This window comes from Mytilus galloprovincialis, chromosome 8, assembly GCF_965363235.1.
Source record: "Mytilus galloprovincialis chromosome 8, xbMytGall1.hap1.1, whole genome shotgun sequence".
In the NCBI taxonomy this organism is placed as follows: Eukaryota; Metazoa; Mollusca; class Bivalvia; order Mytilida; family Mytilidae; genus Mytilus; species Mytilus galloprovincialis.
In genome coordinates this window covers 6,890,625-6,912,082 of record NC_134845.1, presented here as the reverse complement: position 1 = coordinate 6,912,082, position 21,458 = coordinate 6,890,625, and the positions used below count along the sequence as shown (strand labels likewise).

The 21,458-nt window shown below is 32.1% G+C and overlaps 1 protein-coding gene across 1 annotated transcript in view; it reads right to left on the bottom strand.

Moving 5' to 3' along the window:
- LOC143084955 (uncharacterized) overlaps positions 1 to 21,458 on the bottom strand; it is a 54,858-nt gene that overhangs the window by 27,666 nt on the left and 5,734 nt on the right. The window lies entirely within an intron of this gene.

Genomic DNA, 21,458 nt, shown 5'->3' with positions numbered 1-21,458 from the left:
GGTTTAACTGTCTTCTATTACTAATATCATAATTAAAAAAAAACCATTTATTTAAACTTTAAATAACTGTAAATAGTAGGAATTATGAAAAACTTGTTTGTAACTTCAACTTGTTGAAAACATAAACGTTTCTCGAGCCTCGTTACCTTTTTATCGTATCATACGATTTCTTTTCGTATCATTTTCATGGGAAAATCGTTTACCAACATCAAGTTGCTGAAGGAACCACATAGAAATGATTCAATAACTCTTTACGAGTGTTTAAATGTGAAAAATTATAAAAAGAAACATTGAAAAATGTTGTATTTTTCTGTACCGGAAGTCGAAAAGTCCTTGTAAATCAAAAACAATTACGGTGTAATACGCGTCACAGATTCGGACTTAATATTTTACAAAAATATGCGACTTTGGAAGTTAAATAATGCCGTCCTTTAGAAAACGGTTGTTAAATTTTTAATCTCAGTATTTATTGAAACACATTGAGCTAAATCAAAGCACGTGTAGCATTATGTAACACAAAAGCCAAACAATCTTGAAATGACCATGACCTGTTGACATCGACCAATGAGAAAATTACAATAACAACAACTTTATTTGACAAGCATGAAGGTCATTTACGAGATAACGGAATAATATTAACAAGAATACAAATGAGCATACATTTAAGATTACTGAATTAAGATGATTTAAATAATCTCAATCATTTCAGACAAAAAAAGTATGAAATGATTAATAATAATGTACCTATGTATCATCAGAATCCTCCCAATTTAAAAGGTACGTAAATTTCGTCTTCTACAATGTATGTAATTAGAAATTGCCGCCAACTTATATCAGCTGATTAATAGACTACTGACGCATGTAATACGTATCGATGACAAACAATATTCCTACGACTTTTGCCATTTGGGAAATGTAAACGACTCATCTTTATAGATTTTCGGCGATCAAATATTTCATACAATTGTTCTTTGACATCTTAGCCATCAGCACAGGGGATAATAAACTACAGAAGGATTTCTATCGAGCACTACTTCCTATGTGCAACTTCAAAACTTTTGGGTGATTCGACGATCATTTAAGGTTTTTATGGTAATGTTTTTTATATTCCAGAATAAAAAGTATGAAAAAAGTGTCCAATTAGTTATAAATAACATGATAGCCAGCCAGATAATAAAAGTGGCACATATTTCAGCATTTATTGGGTAGATCAGAAATCTAGGGTGCTCGCATAAAGCAGCTTAACTGCTTAAAAATCAAGTATATTTGACTTAGTGCTTATAATACCTAAAAAACAGATGAAACCATAATAATCTTATCATTGACTATGAAAATGAGATCAATGACATATAAAACCTGCCAGACAGACATGAAACAATAGTTTGATTCAGCCAGTGTACTTATCCAGAGGACGAAAATTCCTAGTGTTTTTTTTTTATCCACCGACAAAACTTATCTGGATTTTTAAATACGGTACAAGTGTAAAATATCCACATCTCCTCATCTCATTCTAAATAGTTTTTTATAAGGGAAAATATATAACAAATGAGGTATTTTGGTGGTATAAATTTTTAATTAACTAAAACTTGCATTGTTTATTGAAAGCCCCACGCCACGATTTTGTGTATACAGTTATGTATATGATCACGATTATTTTAAAGCATAGCGTATTATTTTCATATAACTCTATCCTACATCAGGCAAGAGTTTTCAGTTTTCATTTGCAACAAAGAGGAAGAAGTTATAATGTTACAAATGAAATGCATACATTTTTGTCTATTATGACTATAGTTCAACCTTATATGTTCGCGTGTCGTTCCCCACCTCTGCATTAATGTTCGTGTTATACATGTTTAGTTAAAAACAAAAAGTGTGCTTGATAGTAATTTAGATCGATCAATTCACACTTTAACTTCTATACAATGATGCTCTTACTCAATTAAGGGTTTTCTATAGGTGATCCGTTGCTCCTTATATTATATGCGTACATGTTGGTGTCCCTTAAGCTTTTATAAGTCGTAAGCACTTACTTTGGCTAGATGTCTGGTTCAAATTAAAAAGTTACTCAATAGAACGGTTCATGTCATATGTTTTTGTAATTATAAAATAAAGAACATAAACAAAATCACCAATATCAAAGTGTAAGACCACCAATTAAAAATCCCCATCTGTTCAACCAAATTTTGCAATTTTCACAGCTTTCCAGATATTTTACCTTAAGTTTAACTTCATAGAAACCAGGTATATTTTGAATTGTACATGTAACAGCTTTCTACCTGCCAATTTTCACCATACCTTTGAAGCCTTTTAACAAAATAACTGACCTTCGAACAGAGGTCCTCCAAAAATAACCCCTGGTTTTCTGGAAATCTTAAATTAGTATACTATGGACCGCATTAATTCTCAATTTTTAATGCAAATCCACAGACAATTAATTTTGACTCAAAATAGTCTAGATATATTTCTCTTTTACCAAAAGTTTTATTTCTGCAAAATTGTTGGTTAGTTTAAGTAAACAAGGACATCAAAAGCACTAGTTTGTGTCAAAGTACGGCTACTTTTATTGTAATTGGTGGTCTGACAGCTCAATGAAAGCGGATAAAAGAGAGACTGAAGATACATGAGGAATATTAAAAACTCATACGTCGTACACAAAACTGACAATTTTCTGGTAAAAACAACGAAAAGACAGAAATGTCATGGTGATACACTTATAATAATCATCATTATACTGCAATCATCATGTTTCGAAGGTCTGTCTGATTTATTCCTTCTATTCACAAGTACGTAATATATTGTGCAAATGTAAACCAATATGCCAAAAAAATGTTTAAGACAACATTGTATGGATTCGTTTAACTTGCAATTTAACACACTTATAAATGGTATAAAACTAACATCCAAACAAATCAATATTTTGATATTGACGAATGGACACGCGGTCAAGAAGATTGTGGACGAGGGGGGGCACAAATGATTCTTTGAGTCAGTATATAGCCTGAGTATCACATGAAAACCCCGATCTAATTGGTTAATAGTTTAATTTTTTGATTTCCAATAAACAGGAAGAACTTATTATGCTACTAATGAAATTTTATATTCAACTAAAACCTGTTATGCAATAAGCAAGATGTAACTAGTACATAACAATGAGACATCAAAACAAGGAAACACGAAATATACTATGGATAAAATTTCAAATGAATAGAAAAAGACCATAGTATAATTGCCGAATAATTCGATATTCGCGAATTATCTGTAACGACTTGGATTTCAAAGAACACATGTTATTTGCCAGCATAAAATATACAAAATTGGCCGTATTTTAAAATTTCATCACAAGTAAAGATTTTTTTGACGAGATATGATTAATCTGAAGACATGAAATTAACAATAAAGGCAACAGTAGTATACCGATGTTCAAAACTCATAAATCGATAGACAAAAACAAATCCGGTTCATAAACCAAAACCGAGGGAAAAGCATTAAATACAAGAAAATGACGCCACAACATTCAAATGTAACACACACAGAAACGAACTAACCATTAGACAAAATCCGATGCGAATAACAAAAATAACATCAAAACTAAATACCTGAATTTGAGATAGAAAAGTACACGTCTTATTATAATGGGAATTCACACTCAAATATAAGAAGAAACATACGACACAAAAGAAACACAACGTTAAAACGTAACACACACTAAAACGAACTATAATATAACAATGACCATATTCCAGACTTGGTACAGGATATCTTTTAAAGAAAAAAATGGTGGGTTGAACCTGGTTTTGTAGTATGCCAAAACTCCCTCTTTTATGGCCATGTAAAATATAACATTAAAATGACAACACAACATTACAGGACTATAATACAAACAAACAGGAGAACACAATTGACAAAGAAACACACGAAAAACAGATAACAAAAGGCAACAGGTTTAAAATTTTAATACGCCAGAAGTGCATTTTGTCCACACAAGACTTACTAGTGACGCCCAGATACAAAACTTGAAAGCAGAAACAAGTACAAAGTTGAACAACATAAAGGACCAAAAGTTCAAAAAAGTTGTGCCAAAAACGGCCAGGGTTTTCAGTTAGGTACCAGAACATCCCTATAATTTAGAATAATTTATACTTTTGCAAACAGTAAATTTTATAAAATGACTATATAAAAGATATACATGGTAAAACTGAAGTATTAACTAATTACAGGAAACAACCGAAATACATAACATAACCCGACAAAATCCAACACAAAAAAAATGGACACATCTGAATAAGTCAAAACCTCAACGCCAAGTGACGTCATATTTGAAATTGCTTGAAAATTTGAAACAATATCAGTTTTACTGCACAAGATCTGCATTGCGAAAATAAATGTCTCTTCATACGCTCCCGACATACATATTTAAAAATCTAAAACTAATTAATAAAAGTAAAACGAAGAGTATTATTTTTTACAGTAAAAAAGTTCATTAGATTCAAGAATAAAGAAATCTTGTTTTGGTAATAGAAAAAGTAAAAAGTATTATGTAGTAGTTCAACCATTATATTTTTGTATATTTTGAAGCACACACATTATTTCCTAATTTTGAAACTATAAACCAAACAATATAGGAAAAGGTGACAGTTTTATATCTAAATTATATGAAAAAGGTGAGGTAACAGATCCCCAGCGGTACCTCCTATCAATTAAGAGATAACTGTATTGTAGTTGAAGCTTTAATGACGTCCATCGGTAGTTTTACTGTCGCAAATTTAGTTTACCTGGCGACGCGTAGCGGAGACAGGTAAACGGGTATTTGCGACAGTAAAACTACCGATGGACGTCCGCAAAGCTTCAAGTACAATACAGTTATCTCTATTCTAATGCAAAACAAGCTCATAATTAAATTTAAATCATTATTTCAGTGTAATATCTTTATTAAAGGAAATTCCGCGAAAAGATGTTATCTTCTTTGATCCTTACACTAGGTGACGTCATAGGTATGCTTCCGGCGTCAAACATAAACACCGGGTGTATTCTGGCTTCTGTGCCGTTTCAAAATGTAATAAAATTTGATAAAAAGAAGATTTTTTTGTGCAAAATGTGAGTTTTTTTTTATTATTATTATTGTAGAAACTACATGTCAATACGTTCAGCAATTCAAAATGTCGGCTTCCTTAGTTACAGACAAGGAGATAGAGAATTTACGCCAACTGTCATCCAATCAGAACCATTGATACAAAATAATTGCATTAGAATTAAGTAGTGATGTCTCCCCATGGCTACAATATTTACAATGATTTTCCAAATTTCTGAAATTGTGACTTGACAGCACTAATAAATTATAAACGACTTATGACCGGTTTTAACCTAAATTTTAGCATGCTTTAATTATGCCCACATCTTTCTGTTTGAATGGAATATTTCATCAAAAATGATTATCAAGTTCTGTTCATGTCCATTCTGTAATTTAGCTTCTAACATCTATGTTTTTTAATATTTGGGTTTGAACGTTTCTTGTGAACGACAATCCCCGAAAAGGCTCCGGACGCACGAAATTCATATAATATATAATAATTGTAGACGAATTGTCAGGTGCAAATGAGTATATTGAATCTATATAGATATTCATAACTCAGGTAAAACTCAAAGTGCTATTCTGTTAGTATTAAATTCAACACTGGCTTTACTAGCGTAATCCAATTGACTTAAATTTTGTAAAACACAAAATAGATATAAATAGATATAGGAAGATGTGGTGTGAGTGCCAATGAGAACTCTCCATGCACAGTTAATAAAATATTAGGGACAAACATTCAAGGCCAAAAAGCAAGCAAATAAGTCCAAACAGAGCCATTGCAAGTTACCACTGCGAAATATTTAACCCTTCGAAAATATTCACTTTAGAAAAAAAAAACGGTTTTAAAAAAATACAGGTAAATCTTGAAGTTTATACAAATGTAGTAAGAAGAAGTGAAACTTAGAATATATTCCAAATAATCAAAGCTGGTATATAGACAAGATCCATATAAATATATAATAACAAAAAAGTATTGTAAACAGTATCAACAGGTCGATTATTAACAAGAAAATACGATTTGAGAGTACTCGCAGTTACTGACAGCTAGTTAAAAGCCAAAAACAATTAATAATAAAAAAATCAAAAGTCTTTTTTTATCGAAATACATGTCATCATTTTTTTTTTTAACTTTCTGTATTATATTCAGCTGTACAGAATAACTACATAATACAAACCATATTTGAAGGAAAATATTTCAAAGAAAAGAAAATTTAATGCGAATGAAAATCTGCAAAGGGATATGGTTCCACTTTCATTTTTTTTTTAGGTTAATAATACAGTTAAGAAGAACATAAATTGATTGCCTGATTTTTAATTTAATTACTAAAAATAATCATATACAGCAACGCAATTCAAGACTGAAACCTTGACATTGTATTGCATAGCTTAAGACAACAAGTTCGATGCCACCATAAAGAAAAGTTTTGTAAGAAAAAAAAACCCAAACTGGGATGTAGTTATTTCGAACGGGTAAAGAAGTTCCTGTTAAAAGTGTTACTCATGACTTTAACATTACAATGATAAATAGCTAACTTTATAAAAGTGTGTTGGATCATGGAAGTATTATTTTGATAAAAGTAAAATCACACAAATACTGAACTCTGAGGAAAATTCAATCGGACAGTCCAAAATAACAAGGCAAAATCAAATGACAAAACACATCAAACGAATAGATAACAACTGTCATATTCCTAACTTGGTACACATGGTACAGGCGTTTTCTATTGCAGAAAGTGGTGGATTGAACATATATTGATTTTACTCCCATGGTTAGATATTGACGATAAACTCAAACACCATTATGTCTATAAATTAGAAAACCAACGCTTTAGTTTATTTGAAATTAACTGCACTTAGCTACTATTAAAGACAATATGTAACCTTCAGATGTTTAATATAGTGTCCCACATCTCATTTTATACAAGATTGACTTAAATGAAGGTGAAATTTATAATATAAATAAAAAGATGTAGTATAAGTGCCAACTCTTTATCTTAGTCACAAAAAAGATAAAAAGTAAACTTTTTTATGTCAAAGTACGGCCTTTAACACAAAGTCTTGGCTCACACCAACAACAAGCTATAACGGACTCCAAAAGAATTGTGTAAAACAATTAAATTCAAACAAGAAACCCAACAGTCTAATCTATATAAAAAAAAGAAAAAACGAAATCGCTTATGATCCTCAACCCCCAAAAAACTACGACAACCATTTCAAACAACAGGTTCCTATATGTTTGTTTTATAGAAAAGTACCGATCGTTTTACACTGTAAGCGTTATATTCTTATTCGTATCATGTTACTTATTACATCATGTTTTCTACAAGGGGTTTCAAATACATGTACTTTAAGCTGCAATGAATCCTAATATCAAAACATCTGTCTGGTTAATTATTTTTCATTATTTTCAAATTAAGCACCGAGTAATTGATGAGATATACATTTCATTACATGTTTTCTCTTTATTTTTCGTATAATTATTTCCTCCGTCAGGAAATAGTCCATGTGAACATGTGATGATTAGGAAGACAGAGTTATTAGAAAATTAACATGATAGTTATTCTCAAACTACGAAACAACCGTTTTCATTTCTAAGTTAGTTTGAATTGCACCACACAAATCACAGGAACATAACTTAACCATATGGTTTCAAGGACAATATGCAATTATACCTTTCACCACAAACGTATTGTCGATGGATGTTTCCATTGGCAGAAATGAATGATTAATACGTGTACTCTGTCAATGTTAACGATTAAAATTCTTCCTTAGACTGACAATATGAATTAAGGACATGATGTATGATTGTAAATTCTTCCTTAGACTGACAATATGAATTAAGGACATGATGTATGATTGTAAATTCTTCCTTAGACGGACAATATGAATTAAGGACATGATGTATGATTGTAAATTCTTCCTTAGACGGACAATATGAATTAAGGACATGATGTATGATTGTAAATTCTTCCTTAGACGGACAATATGAATTAAGGACATGATGTATGATTGTAAATTCTTCCTTAGACGGACAATATAAATTAAGGATATGATGTATGATTGTAAATTCTTCCTTAGACTGACAATATGAATTAAGGACATGATGTATGATTGTAAATTCTTCCTTAGACTGACAATATGAATTAAGGACATGATGTATGATTGTAAATTCTTCCTTAGACTGACAATATGAATTAAGGACATGATGTATGATTGTAAATTCTTCCTTAGACTGACAATATGAATTAAGGACATGATGTATGATTGTAAATTCTTCCTTAGACTGACAATATGAATTAAGGACATGATGTATGATTGTAAATTCTTCCTTAGACGGACAATATGAATTAAGGACATGATGTATGATTGTAAATTCTTCCTTAGACGGACAATATGAATTAAGGACATGATGTATGATTGTAAATTCTTCCTTAGACGGACAATATGAATTAAGGACATGATGTATGATTGTAAATTCTTCCTTAGACGGACAATATGAATTAAGGACATGATGTATGATTGTCAAGTATCCAACAGAATCCAGGGTGCTTTATTGATTATTTTGTTTTACTAATAAATGTTAAAACTTACTTATTGTTATCCTGTCTTTGATTTTTTTATATTTGGAACGAACAGCAATACTAAAAAACAATATTGTTTTCCTTGCTACATGTATATGTAATCTATTTCGCACAATAATATTATAGTTCAGAGGCTTTAAAAAAAGAACAGTCACTAAAAGTTGATTTCTATACACACAACGCCTATTTTGATATTTACCTCAACAGATTATGTAAGCACTATTATATACGCAGATTGATTCCAGCTCTTTGTGCAAGGTTTTTTTGAAAAACCATGTCTAATTTATAAACATTTTATTCACAAAAATATATCCACCGAAGAAAATATCAAAATATGAACTACTTGATACAGATGATATTAATTCAGTTTGTTATCATGTTATCAAAACAGTCAAAAAATATTCCAATAAATATGAACTTAATCATGTTAATGTATCTAATTCAGACACCTATATCTACGATTTTCCGTATTCAATCTGACTTGTTATTTCAAAAATTGATATCAATGGCTTGAGTTGTTACTTAATCAGTGTTATCTTGTTTTATGAGTGATAAGTGGGCTGTAATGTCGTCATTGATTGTGACGCTAAAATCCTGCCTAACTTAGTAAATAAGCAAGTAGTCATCAGTTTCTATAGATTGTTGATATGCATTTCTACAGGGCAAACAAGCTTTTACCAAGAACGGTGATTCACTGAAATCAATTTCATTAATACCAATATACATTTACATATAATAAGGTCCATAGAGAAAATAAAATAAATTTTCTGCTTCAAACTCAGCTATATCGTTTCGAAATTGTGGATGATTATTCTTGGCCATCAAGTAAGTACTTTCTATTATTCACATATTATGAGATGTGGTATCATTGCCAATGCAACAACTATCCACCAAAGTTTAAATAAGGTAGATGTAAGCAATAATAGACAACGGTATGGCCTTCAACACCGAGAAAGGCCATATAGTCGGCTAAAAAAGGTCTCAGCATAAAAGATGTTAAACATTTCAATTATACAAAATTGGCAGCCTAATTTATAACAAAACAATTAACGACTACAACTATGACAGACAACGATAACCATTGTATTACAGTCTTCTGACTTTGGACAGGCGCATTCAGAATCAGAGCCAAAACATAATTAAAATATCAAACAACAAACACATTGATAATAAATAGCAGTATCAAAACCTGTTCTTCTTAAGTCAAAACACAAAATACGCAATACACCGAAATTAGCCAGAAAAGATTATACAACTTACAAAACACAAAATACGCAATACACCGAAATTAGAATACTAGCAGTTACTAGCAGCTAGTTGAAAGCCAATTACAACTAATAAACAAACCGTGTTTTCTAAAAAAATATACTGTCCTTATTTTTCTTAAATGTAGATATCAAGACTGTGAAAATCGTCTTTTACGGATATTGCAAAATATAATAAATGCAAAAATTCAAAACTACATAACATTAATTATTTATGTAAAGACATAAAAGTTTATGAGATGTTGATACATTGTACATATCATAAAACAAAAACTGACTACGAAAACAATAAAAAAACTAGTTCGGTTTTATCCAATAACTAGTAAAGAGATGATAATCAACGTGAATAAAAACGGGAAAATTCTAAATAAAATCTGAAGCGGGGTAGACCATAAACGGATTGTTTTGCCTTAATCCACAACACACTAACACTATCAAATGAATAAAATGTTCAAGTAAATTTTAATCAAAAGAAAATAATGATCTTACACAGGGTTTTATGTTATTTCTTAAACCAAAAATGAAATTTGGTATCGTTCGGGTTGATTCCTCAAAAGAAAGACCTGTACCAACGGCAAATCCTTTACCTCCCTCCTGATGGAGGTGTTACGCATTTAATACATCTCTTGTAACCTTGAAGGACCTTGCCAGGGGATTTGAATTCGTACACTCACGGATTGAATAAACTAAATCATATATTAATATCAATAAATTACCGACCCTAGTGGCCTAAAGCAATTTGAAAGTTATAATGAATATTCTAGTTCTTTGAACCATTTTTCATTATTATTTCACATTAAATACAAAATTCATAAATATTTAAATAACTTATAAATACTAGTTGTTAAATTTCCTAATAGATCCTGTCCAGCAAAACACGAAAATACAATGTCAATGATCCCGGAATTTATAAATTGTATGTGGACTAAACTCACATATTAGGATTTAAAGATGTGCAAAAAATGAATTAAAATAAACAGGATATGCGGTTTTACGCCTGTGTAATGATTAATGTAATCAAACTAAGCCGTCATAGCTGTTTGCATTGAAAGTAATGAAGCAACAAGTTTGAGCTTTCTAAAAAGCCATGGACTGCTTCGTTCTATCATAATTTAAGGTAAAATGTGTGTGCATATGGTTGTTGATTTAGTATTGAAAATGTGGTATTTTTAGATATTGATTAATACAAAACAGATTTACTTTAAGAGTGTGCCTTAAAGATTTTGTAACTACTTGCTGAAAATTAAAATAATTACAAATAGAAACGACTCTTGGGTGTTCCTCTCTGGAGGTGTGCCTAGATTGTCAGAAGTTATAAAATACAGTTATGAAATGCATTTTTGCAAACATTGTATATGAAAATTGTTTAGCAAAGCAAATCGTGCATATTGCAGATTAAAAAAAGCAAATAAACTGATATTTCGATATTGAATTTATCTGTGAAATATATGCATAAAAAAACATGAAAAAAATTAACATGAATTAATAACAGTTGATCGGAACTGAAATACACATAGTAAATTTTCGGGCATTTGATGTCTCATTCTCAGACGGGAAAAGCAAATTATTCTTTATCTCGTTTAAGCCAATAGCTGTTCCTATATCGCAGCCGCATCATATTGCAACCAATCAGAACCTTTATGTGATATTAAGTGATTAATTCAAGATGGCGTGTATGTCGACTGAAACTAATAGCTTCGCACCGTGATGCGAAACAAACAATCATACATTTTCTACATTGTTTAGCCCTTATCTCATGACAACGTTCACGTTTTAAGATTTAATTTCTTAATGTCTTGTATTTTATGCATGTTGTTTTGTTTCTAGGACACTGTGGACCAAAGTAACCATGCGTTCATTGACAAATGCTAACGGAAGCATGCCGGAGAATTCAGATGCAAAAGAGCTCAATATGACTGACAAAATTGTAGAAGACTGGATAAAATTAGTTGAAAGAAACCTTATACCTGATATGGCATTACTTTTGCTGTATATCATCGTTGGAATTATTGGAAATTCCGTAGTTCTATTGGTCTATAGATATGAGATGAAAGGTACTTCAGATGAAAGATATTTCATTCCAAAGTTAGCAATTGCAGACATGTTTGCGTCCGTTGTGTGTTCGGTGGCAGCTATTATCTGGGACGTAAATCAGATCAAGTTCTCACATAACATTTTATGTAAACTAACATTCTGCGGTCTAACCGTACCGGCCTCCTTATCTTTATGGCTTCTACAATGTATTGCTGTACAAAGATACTTTAAAATTTGCCGAGACCATACCTTAAGTTTAAAAGTTCGCCGGATCATGGTTGTATCCATCTGTATTATCTCTGTTATTCTATGTTTTCCATACCTTGTCTTATATGGATCAAATGACTTTCTTGTAGATGGAATTAAGTATGGGAGCCAGTGTGGTAGGCTAAAAGAGTATGCTTATTATGAAGCTGGATTTGCTTATGCAATATTGTTTGGGGTTTTGATGATTTTAACTGTTGTTGCATTAACATTTCTCTATGGTAAAGTTGGTTTAAAAATATTCCATCATTTCAAGTCCGATAAATGTAAGAGTACACAACCGTCGAACAGCACTACCCCAAAATCGGGATCTGAAGAAAACCCTGATACACATATTGAAGATAAGGATGTTGTTTCAGATAGTCAAGTCAATACAGATATAGAAAGCACAGAAAATGAGAATAACTTGGGCACAATGTGTAAGACAGAAAACGCCTCTGAGAGGAACGGAAACCTAATAGAAATGAATTCAAAGAAACAGCATAAAATAGTATCAAAAGTATGCACTGATTCTAGTAGTGGAAAAGAAGCAGTTGCTATTGTAAGCAATAAAGTAAAGGAAGATCCTTTGGAGAAAAGAAACAGACGTGTAAAACGGAATTTCTCTATCATGTTTATCATCATTACCTCCGTTTCTCTCCTATGTTATTTCCCCGTTGGATCAATTGTTGTGTTAGAAGGTATAAACCCCACATTTTGGGAGGGGCTATATCCGACAGGGCTGGCTATCGTCATTCCATTCTACCATTTATTCATTGTCAACAGTATTGTTAATCCCTTTGTCTATGCTTGTTTGGATGCAGAATTCAATGCAGCCCTGCTGCGTCTTTTTAAAAGATAGTTATATATGTATTATGTAATTAAAAGGTACAAACCTTCACCCTTATCTGAAACAATCGCGTTAGATCACAACAAAGAAAGACATACTATAAAATATCAAATGAAATGGCTTTACTCAATCAAATGACACATTTAACACAAGTGAACATACACTTAACGAATAAATGTGATCTATGATACAATGTAAATACAAAATCAATAACATAAGGGTTGAATAAATAAAGGCAACAGTAGTATTCCGATGTGAGATGTTAAACAATTTTAAAACAAGAATGTGTCCCAAGTACACGGATGCCCCACTCGCACTATCATTTTCTATAGATAAAGGCAGATGTGGTGTGAGTGCCAATGAGACAACTCTCCATCCAAATAACAATTTAAAAAAGTAAACCATTATAGGTTAAAGTACGGCCTTCAACACGGAGCCTTGGCTCACACCGAACAACAAGCTATAAAGGGCCCCAAAATTACTAGTATAAAACCATTCAAACGGGAAAACCAACGGTCTAATGTTCAGTGCACCGTGAAATTAGGGTCAAAACTTTAATTTGGAATTAAAATTAGAAAGATCATATCATAGAGAACATGTGTACTAAGTTTCAAGTTGATTAAACTTCAACTTCTTCAAAAACTACCTTGACCAAAAACGTTAACCTGAAGCGAACGGACGGACGCAGAGACGGACGAACGGACGAACGGACGCACGGACGAACGGACGCACGGACGAACGGAGGCATAGACCAGAAAACATAATGCCCCTCTACTATCGTAGGTGGGGCATAAAAAATAACCTTGAACAAAAAGGCGCCACATAAAATTGTATAAACTGGTAAATGAAAATAATTTGATGGTAATGTAAACAGTTTAAATGAAGATTGAAAATATTAAATAAATAATTTTGTTGTTTATAGTACGAAAAGGTGAAAATTCATAGTAATACCAAACCCTTATCAAAGTTGATATATAGACAGATATAATCCTGATTAAGTAAACAGTAAATTAAAAAAAAAATTTCAACAGGCCAAATTAACAAGAAAGTACGATTTGAGAGTACTCGCAGTTACTGACAGCTATTCAAAAGCCAAAAACAATTATTAATAAAAAGAATTCAAGCATCAGAGACTTAAATCAACTAAAACACATCCCGGGGATTAAGTATTTTGACGTCATGGACAGTCAAAGAAGACATGACTTGTGCAATGCCAAAAAAGATGTATTGACAGGCAGTAGGATAGTTAGGAGTTAACTGCTTTATAAAAAAAAATGAACTCCGCTTGAAAAGAATATTAATTTAGTTTTGTTTTAATTTGCTGATGACAAAATCGATATTTGTGCCAATGTAAACTATATTCAAAGATCTAATTACAACATTGGTAAGATATCCTTTACTTATAAGTTTGTTTAAAGGTTCGATGAGTTTACACGGATCACATAGTGATTTTCGCGCTTTTAGTACAATGTTGACGTAAAATATATGATCATCCCTTTATTCATTTACCCATTCAACGAACTATATTTGGTGTAAGTTAAAAAAAAACCAACAGAACTGAGACTATTGACGCATACTTGTTAATTATACTTAAGGGGGGTCGCAGGTCTAAATCATTTATATAGGATTTCTCTATATTTTTCTATAAATGAACTTTATCTTATAGTTAATATAAAAATACAATAAAAAAGTGGGGTCACCGTTCATTTGCGCTCACAATCTGCCTTCGAAAGAAGCATACATTTTTGTAAAGGTGGTTTTTTTCTGTTGAAGTAATAGGAGAAATAAAGATGATATCGAAATAAAAAAAGAAATTTATTACAGAAATCGCTCAAATTTTACAATAATTTAGTTTAAGTACATCTTATATGAAAATTATATTAAAAAATATAGGTCACCGATGAGTTTAAAAAGATATTTCAATTTTAAAGCCAAAACAAGGCATTTTTCCACCCAAGGGAGATAATTTGGAATTTTTTCAATGATGTATACATTTTAAAAGTCATCTGGGGCTAACACGAATTGATAGCTTTGAATGATTTTTGTACCATATGATAAAGTAACAACTACAAAAGGTAATAAATAAAATTTGTAATGAAAAACAAATGTTTATTTTTTTTCTGAAATTTTTATTCCCTCGAGCCTCCTTAAAACCAGTTATTTATAAGGAGATTAGTATCGTAAGTTTTTATTTACAACTATATGCAAATCCGGAAAACGTCACTTTTCAGACCCTTTGTTCTATCATTCATCATCAAGCAAGACAAACAAACAATGGTGGATAATTAAAAAGATGACATTAGAGGAGAGACAGCAAAAGGAGTTTACTAATATGTTTATATTATGTTCTGGTCTTTTCATGGTACTGGGACTGTCCTTGTCGTAATATATCTTTCGGGTATTAAAAAAGTTAATGTCATGATTATTTGTTCTGTATGACTGTATGATTTTATGTGTATTATTATTACATAAATCAAAATACCTAATGTTGCCTTTCTGTTACTTTTTTCCTAGTTAATTTTCATTGTTCAAGTACTTGAAACAAATATAGACATCTTGATTTATATTAATAAACATATATTAATATATGTATATATATATATTATGGAGGAAGTAAAGAATCTGAAATACTCTTACATTGTTAGGTTGATTTTTATATATATATAACTCGTCTAAACATCAACCCAACAATGTTAGATCTGTAAATTTGCTTTCGCAAATTTTTGGTTCTTCCCTCGCCGGGATTCGAACCCATGCTATTGTGATATCGTGACACCAAATCGCCTGCACTGCAGCCGTCCCGCTAGACCACACGACCACCTGGGCTCTCAAAAAAGAGCTTTCGCTGGCCGTGTGTTACCTTTCCTCGTCAGTTTTAATCTAGCGGCGTACTACAGTACATGATATATAAGGCATGAAGATGTTATTGTTACAGATCAGCTAAATTATCTATAGTAAAGGATCCTACAAATTAATGTAATATACAGTCACAGAAAATAATTATATTTATAAGTACGTCTGAGTCAGTGACAACTCTACAACAGATGTATCCATCGGATCGCCATCAATATTATATATATATATATATATATATATATATATATATATATATATATATATACAACTCGTCTAAACATCAACCCAACAATGTTAGATCTGTTAATTTGCTTTCGCAAATTTTTGGTTCTTCCCTCGCCGGGATTCGAACCCATGCTACTGTGATATCGTGACACCAAATCGCCTGCACTGCAGCCGTCCCGCTAGACCACACGACCACCTGGGCTCTCAAAAAAAAGAGCTTTCGCTGGCCGTGTGTTACTTTTCCTCGTCAGTTTTAATCTAGCGGCGTACTACAGTATATGATATATAAGGCATGAAGATGTTATTGTTACAGATCAGCTAAATTATCTATAGTAAAGGATCCTACAAATTAATGTAATATACAGTCACAGAAAATAATTATATTTATAAGTACGTCTGAGTCAGTGACAACTCTACAACAGATGTATCCATCGGATCGCCATCAATGATGGCAATCATGGGAGGCTCAGGAAAGATTTTGGATAACTTATGCCTGAGAAATAGTTTCAAGACCATTCGTGATCATTGGACAGCAATCGAGAAACATTCGAAGTTATCCAAAATCTTTCCTGAGCCTCCCATGATTGCCTTCAAACAACCTAACAGCCTGAGAAATATACTTGTCCGTGCTGACCTTTCCAAACCTAACCATACTGTAGGTAATTGTCAGCCTTGTGGGGATAAGCGCTGCAAATGTTGCAACCAATTGCAGCATTCATCAACATTTCACAGTAAGACCACAGAAAAGACATACAAGATCTTCTGCAATGTCAACTGCAAAAGCTCAAACGTGATTTACGTTCTTGAGTGTCCTAGATGTGGTCTCCAATATGTTGGTGAATCTATGCAGCCATTTCACAAACGCCTCAATGGCCACAGGAGTGACCTCACAAAAAAACCGTATATTCCTGTCAGCCAACATTTCAGGTTACCAGATCACAATCTGAAAGATTTTGATCACATGAAGATCCTTGTGATCGAACAGGATTGTACATGGCAAAATAGGCAAAGAGAAAATCGGGAGAGGTTTTGGATAAAAACACTAGCTGTTATCCATCCAGATGGAATCAATAGAAAGAAATAATTAAATTTACAGTCTAGTGTTTATATTATTATATTCAGGATTTTGGATTAAAATCAATGACCAAAACTTACCTGTATTATTAGTGATCTATGTTTACACCTTATACATTATATCTCATTATTGTGAAAACTTTTGTCACCGAAGAAGGCCATTTGTTGAGCCGAAATATTTGCAATTATTGTATAATTTATATCATCTGTTCAGTTTTTCCATCTTTGTGCAATGATATTCAACAATATATATATATATATATATATATATATATATATATATATATATATATGTCACATCATAAGAAACTATGACAAATAGAAATACAACAGAATTCTGGATAAGCATAGTAGTGACTGATAGAACAATAATGACATACTATTTGTAGAAAACAAACACTTGAAATCAAATGGAGAAGAAGACTAGTTGTCGTGGCATTTGTTTTATCAGTTGCATGTTCAATACCGCTGGCCCTCAAGTATGGTATGTTGACTTAGAAAGTGATGGAGACATTATCGGGAAACGGTGTAGAAAACTGAAATATGACAGTAAAATTACAAGGGACGCTTATGGCATTGCGTGTGCCATTGTTATAGTATCCAGTGCCTCTGTACGGCAAAATTGGTTGCTTTATATTTGGTCATTTACGAACGCATAAATTTAGAAAAGCATTCGCACGTTTATCGAGACGTCGGATTCCATTGTCTATTAAACGAAACAATGCTTTACCCGGTTTACGCTTCGATGATAGACATATAGATGTGGAACGTAAGCAAAGCTTCGACGAAAGCGGAATGTATCTTTCTAGCAACTATTATGTTTATGGTTATTACACTGGTATTTTTATTGTGTTATTCGCCAGTAGGAACTTTTTTATTAATGGAAGGATTTTTTCCTGATTTTTGGGAGAGACTGGCTAGTGCGGACATGTCCGTAATGTTGGTTTTGTATCACACTTATTTTATCAATAATATAGCTAATCCATTCATCTACGCATTTATGGATCCTTATGGAGTTTTATAAAAAGGCTAAAACAGTTCTAAAAAGATGTTTTTGATAAAAATCAGACTTTTCAATTCAAGTCTACTGATTCTGCATGAACAAAGCTTTGTTATTTCACAAATTAACAAGTTCACTGTTTTTCCCTTATTGCATTCTTAAAATCAAATGCTCGAACTCTTGCTGTAAATTACATTCGTGGCTTATAGCATAGACACAAGACGAATTATCCACACATAGTCTTATATATTTGTGATGTAATAATCAATTAGTTAAAAAGATCATTTGTGCATTGCTTGGTATATGTGAATGTGATAGCATGTACAATACTGTATGCGTAGATAGTCATTGGAATTTGTTAGAGACATTGTTTGCCATAGTAAACAATGAAAAGACAAACAGCAGTCCAAAAAACACTGCACAAAAACTGAAGTTTGAGCAACATGAACTGTATATAAATATACGACAGACACGAACAATTGGCACCCATTGACTCGGAATAGGCAAACCAATAATGTGTAGTGCTTGAACAAGTTTGTGAGTTCTCGTCCATTTTGCATAAGACAATTTTTAACGGCACAACAAAAGAATAAACTGTAAATTCAGTTGCAAATAACTCATCTTACTAACAGATCATCAAAAGAAATAACTTACAAAAAGTAAATCGACACAAAGCCATTTACAACTAATAAATTGGCCCTGATCCATCAGACTAAAGCAGCAATAAGTACACATTAAACGAATTAAGTTGATAGACATCGTTCTCAGCCTGAGAAACGCACGGATTTGAACAATGTAAAGATACAAGTAAAGAGTATGTAAATTCATAAGTACTCATAAAAGTATAAATAAACTATATATCAAGATGTATCTATTTTTATTTTAATTATCTAAGTCTATATAAGATACAAATGGTGTATCATGTAGAATATACTAGGGTATCATGTAGAATATATTAGGGTATCATGTAAAATATGTCTTGATATCAGGCCATAAAAAAGAATAGGTTTGTTTGCCCAAACCCTACATACCCAGAAAAAAGCTGCCTACTCAAATTCTTTTATTGTCCTGATTTGAGGAAGGTGTTTTAATCAGATAGGCAAAGACTAATAAACATCTGATACGTAAATTTCTTTAAAAAAGAAAAAAAAAATGCCTACCTACCTACCCACTGTCTCAACCTTGGGTAGGGTTTGGGTAAACCAAAATATTTTTAATTGTGGTCTCAAATATGATATGCTGGGATGTCTAGGTGTCAGGTAGTATATACTATAGGGTTATTGCATGAATATTGGGGAATATTGTCCCGAGTAGAATTTTGTATTCGCAATTAGTTTTCGCTCTTAACGATATATGTCTCAAGTCAGCAAATCCATGCGTTCTACTTAAACTGTACAAGTCTATTGTGTTACCTACTGTACTGTGTGGTTGTGAAATGTGGACTTATTTAAAGTCAAACGATATACCAACGTTGAATTGTTTTCAACACTTTATAGTCAAGCGTATTTTAGACTTGAGAACTTCAACTAGGTCTAGATGTGTACGTACATGCGTGTTGTAGTGTTTGTGGTACTCAATCAATCAGAGATGCATGGTGGGATTTCATTATTGAAAGGTTTCCATTGCAATTATTTGTCGAACTGTATTCATACGATGATGAACAGTTATACTGCATTCTTTTGGGCAAGCACATAACAACAGTAAATATCGACACTGACAGTTTTCTTAGTTTGTGCCACGTACACGTTGCACTCTGTGTTGCTGAGTATAGCAGAGTAACGAGAAGGATAATACAGTAGCGTGCTAGTACATGAACTGTCGTTAGTGAGAGCAATTGTCTTAAAATGGTCTTTTGGTAATATGGTATATATATAGTTAATTTATTGTAAATAGTGTAATATTGTAATATTGTATTGTGCATTTTTTTCAAAGTATGTCTGGATATGCTAGGATATTTTGTATGGTTTGCCTTGGTATCAGGTATGAAATGCTATTATATTTTGTAAGGTATGTTTTGGTATTAGGAAGGATATGCTAAGGTATTTTGTGAGGTATGTTTTGGTATTAGGAAGGATATGCTAAGGTATTTTGTAAGGTATGTTTTGGTATTAGGAAGGATATGCTAAGGTATTTTGTAAGGTATGTTTTGGTATTAGGAAGGATATGCTAAGGTATTTTGTAAGGTATGTTTTGGTATTAGGAAGGATATGCTAAGGTATTTTGTAAGGTATGTTTTGGTATTAGGAAGGATATGCTAAGGTATTTTGTAAGGTATGTTTTGGTATTAGGAAGGATATGCTAAGGTATTTTGTAAGGTATGTTTTGGTATTAGGAAGGATATGCTAAGGTATTTTGTAAAGTATGTCTTGTAATCAATTAGGATATTCTGTGGTATTTTGTAAGTTATGTTCGGGTATCAGGTAGGGTATTCTATGATATTTTGTAAGGTATGTTTGGGTACATGTACATCGTACCAGGCAGGACATGCTAGGATATTTTGTAAGGTATTAAATTGGATATGTCACATTATCAACAAATATAACAAGAGGCTCTCAAGAGCCTGAATCGCTCACCTGTATTTCAGATGAAAATTTTTTTAAATATTAGCAAATTTGATAAATAAATTGCGTAAAACTGTCTTTAAAGGGCAATAACTCCTTAGAAGGTCAATTGACAATTTTGGTCATATTAAAGTTTTTGTAGATCTTACTTTGCTGAACATTATTGCAGTTTACATTTTATATCTATCTATGATAATATTCAAGCTAATAACAAAAACTGCAAAATTTTGTTAAAACTACCAATTCGATGGCATTTGACCCCTATGTTCTATTTTTAGCCATGGTGGCAATGTTTGTCGATGGATTAAAACTCCGGATACACTTTATAAACTAAATACCCTAAGGAACATTTAGTGAAAGTTTGAAGGTATTTGGTCCAGTAGTTTCAGAGGAGATATTTTTTTGAAATAGTTAACGACGACAGACGACGGACAACGACGGACGTCAATCGATGGCATAAGCGCACATGGGTCCTTTCGGGCTCCGGTGAGCCAAAAAGGATATGAGCAATCCATCCATCCATGACATAACATGTACAACAACAACAAAAACACACAAAAAAGCGAAGGAGCAGATGTGATAGAGTATAATGAAGGATATTTCAGTGTATCATTACTCATATAGGATTTGTAAAATGATTTCATAAATATATGCCATGTTATCAAGTTAAATATTCCAGAGTGTCAGAGTACAAGTAC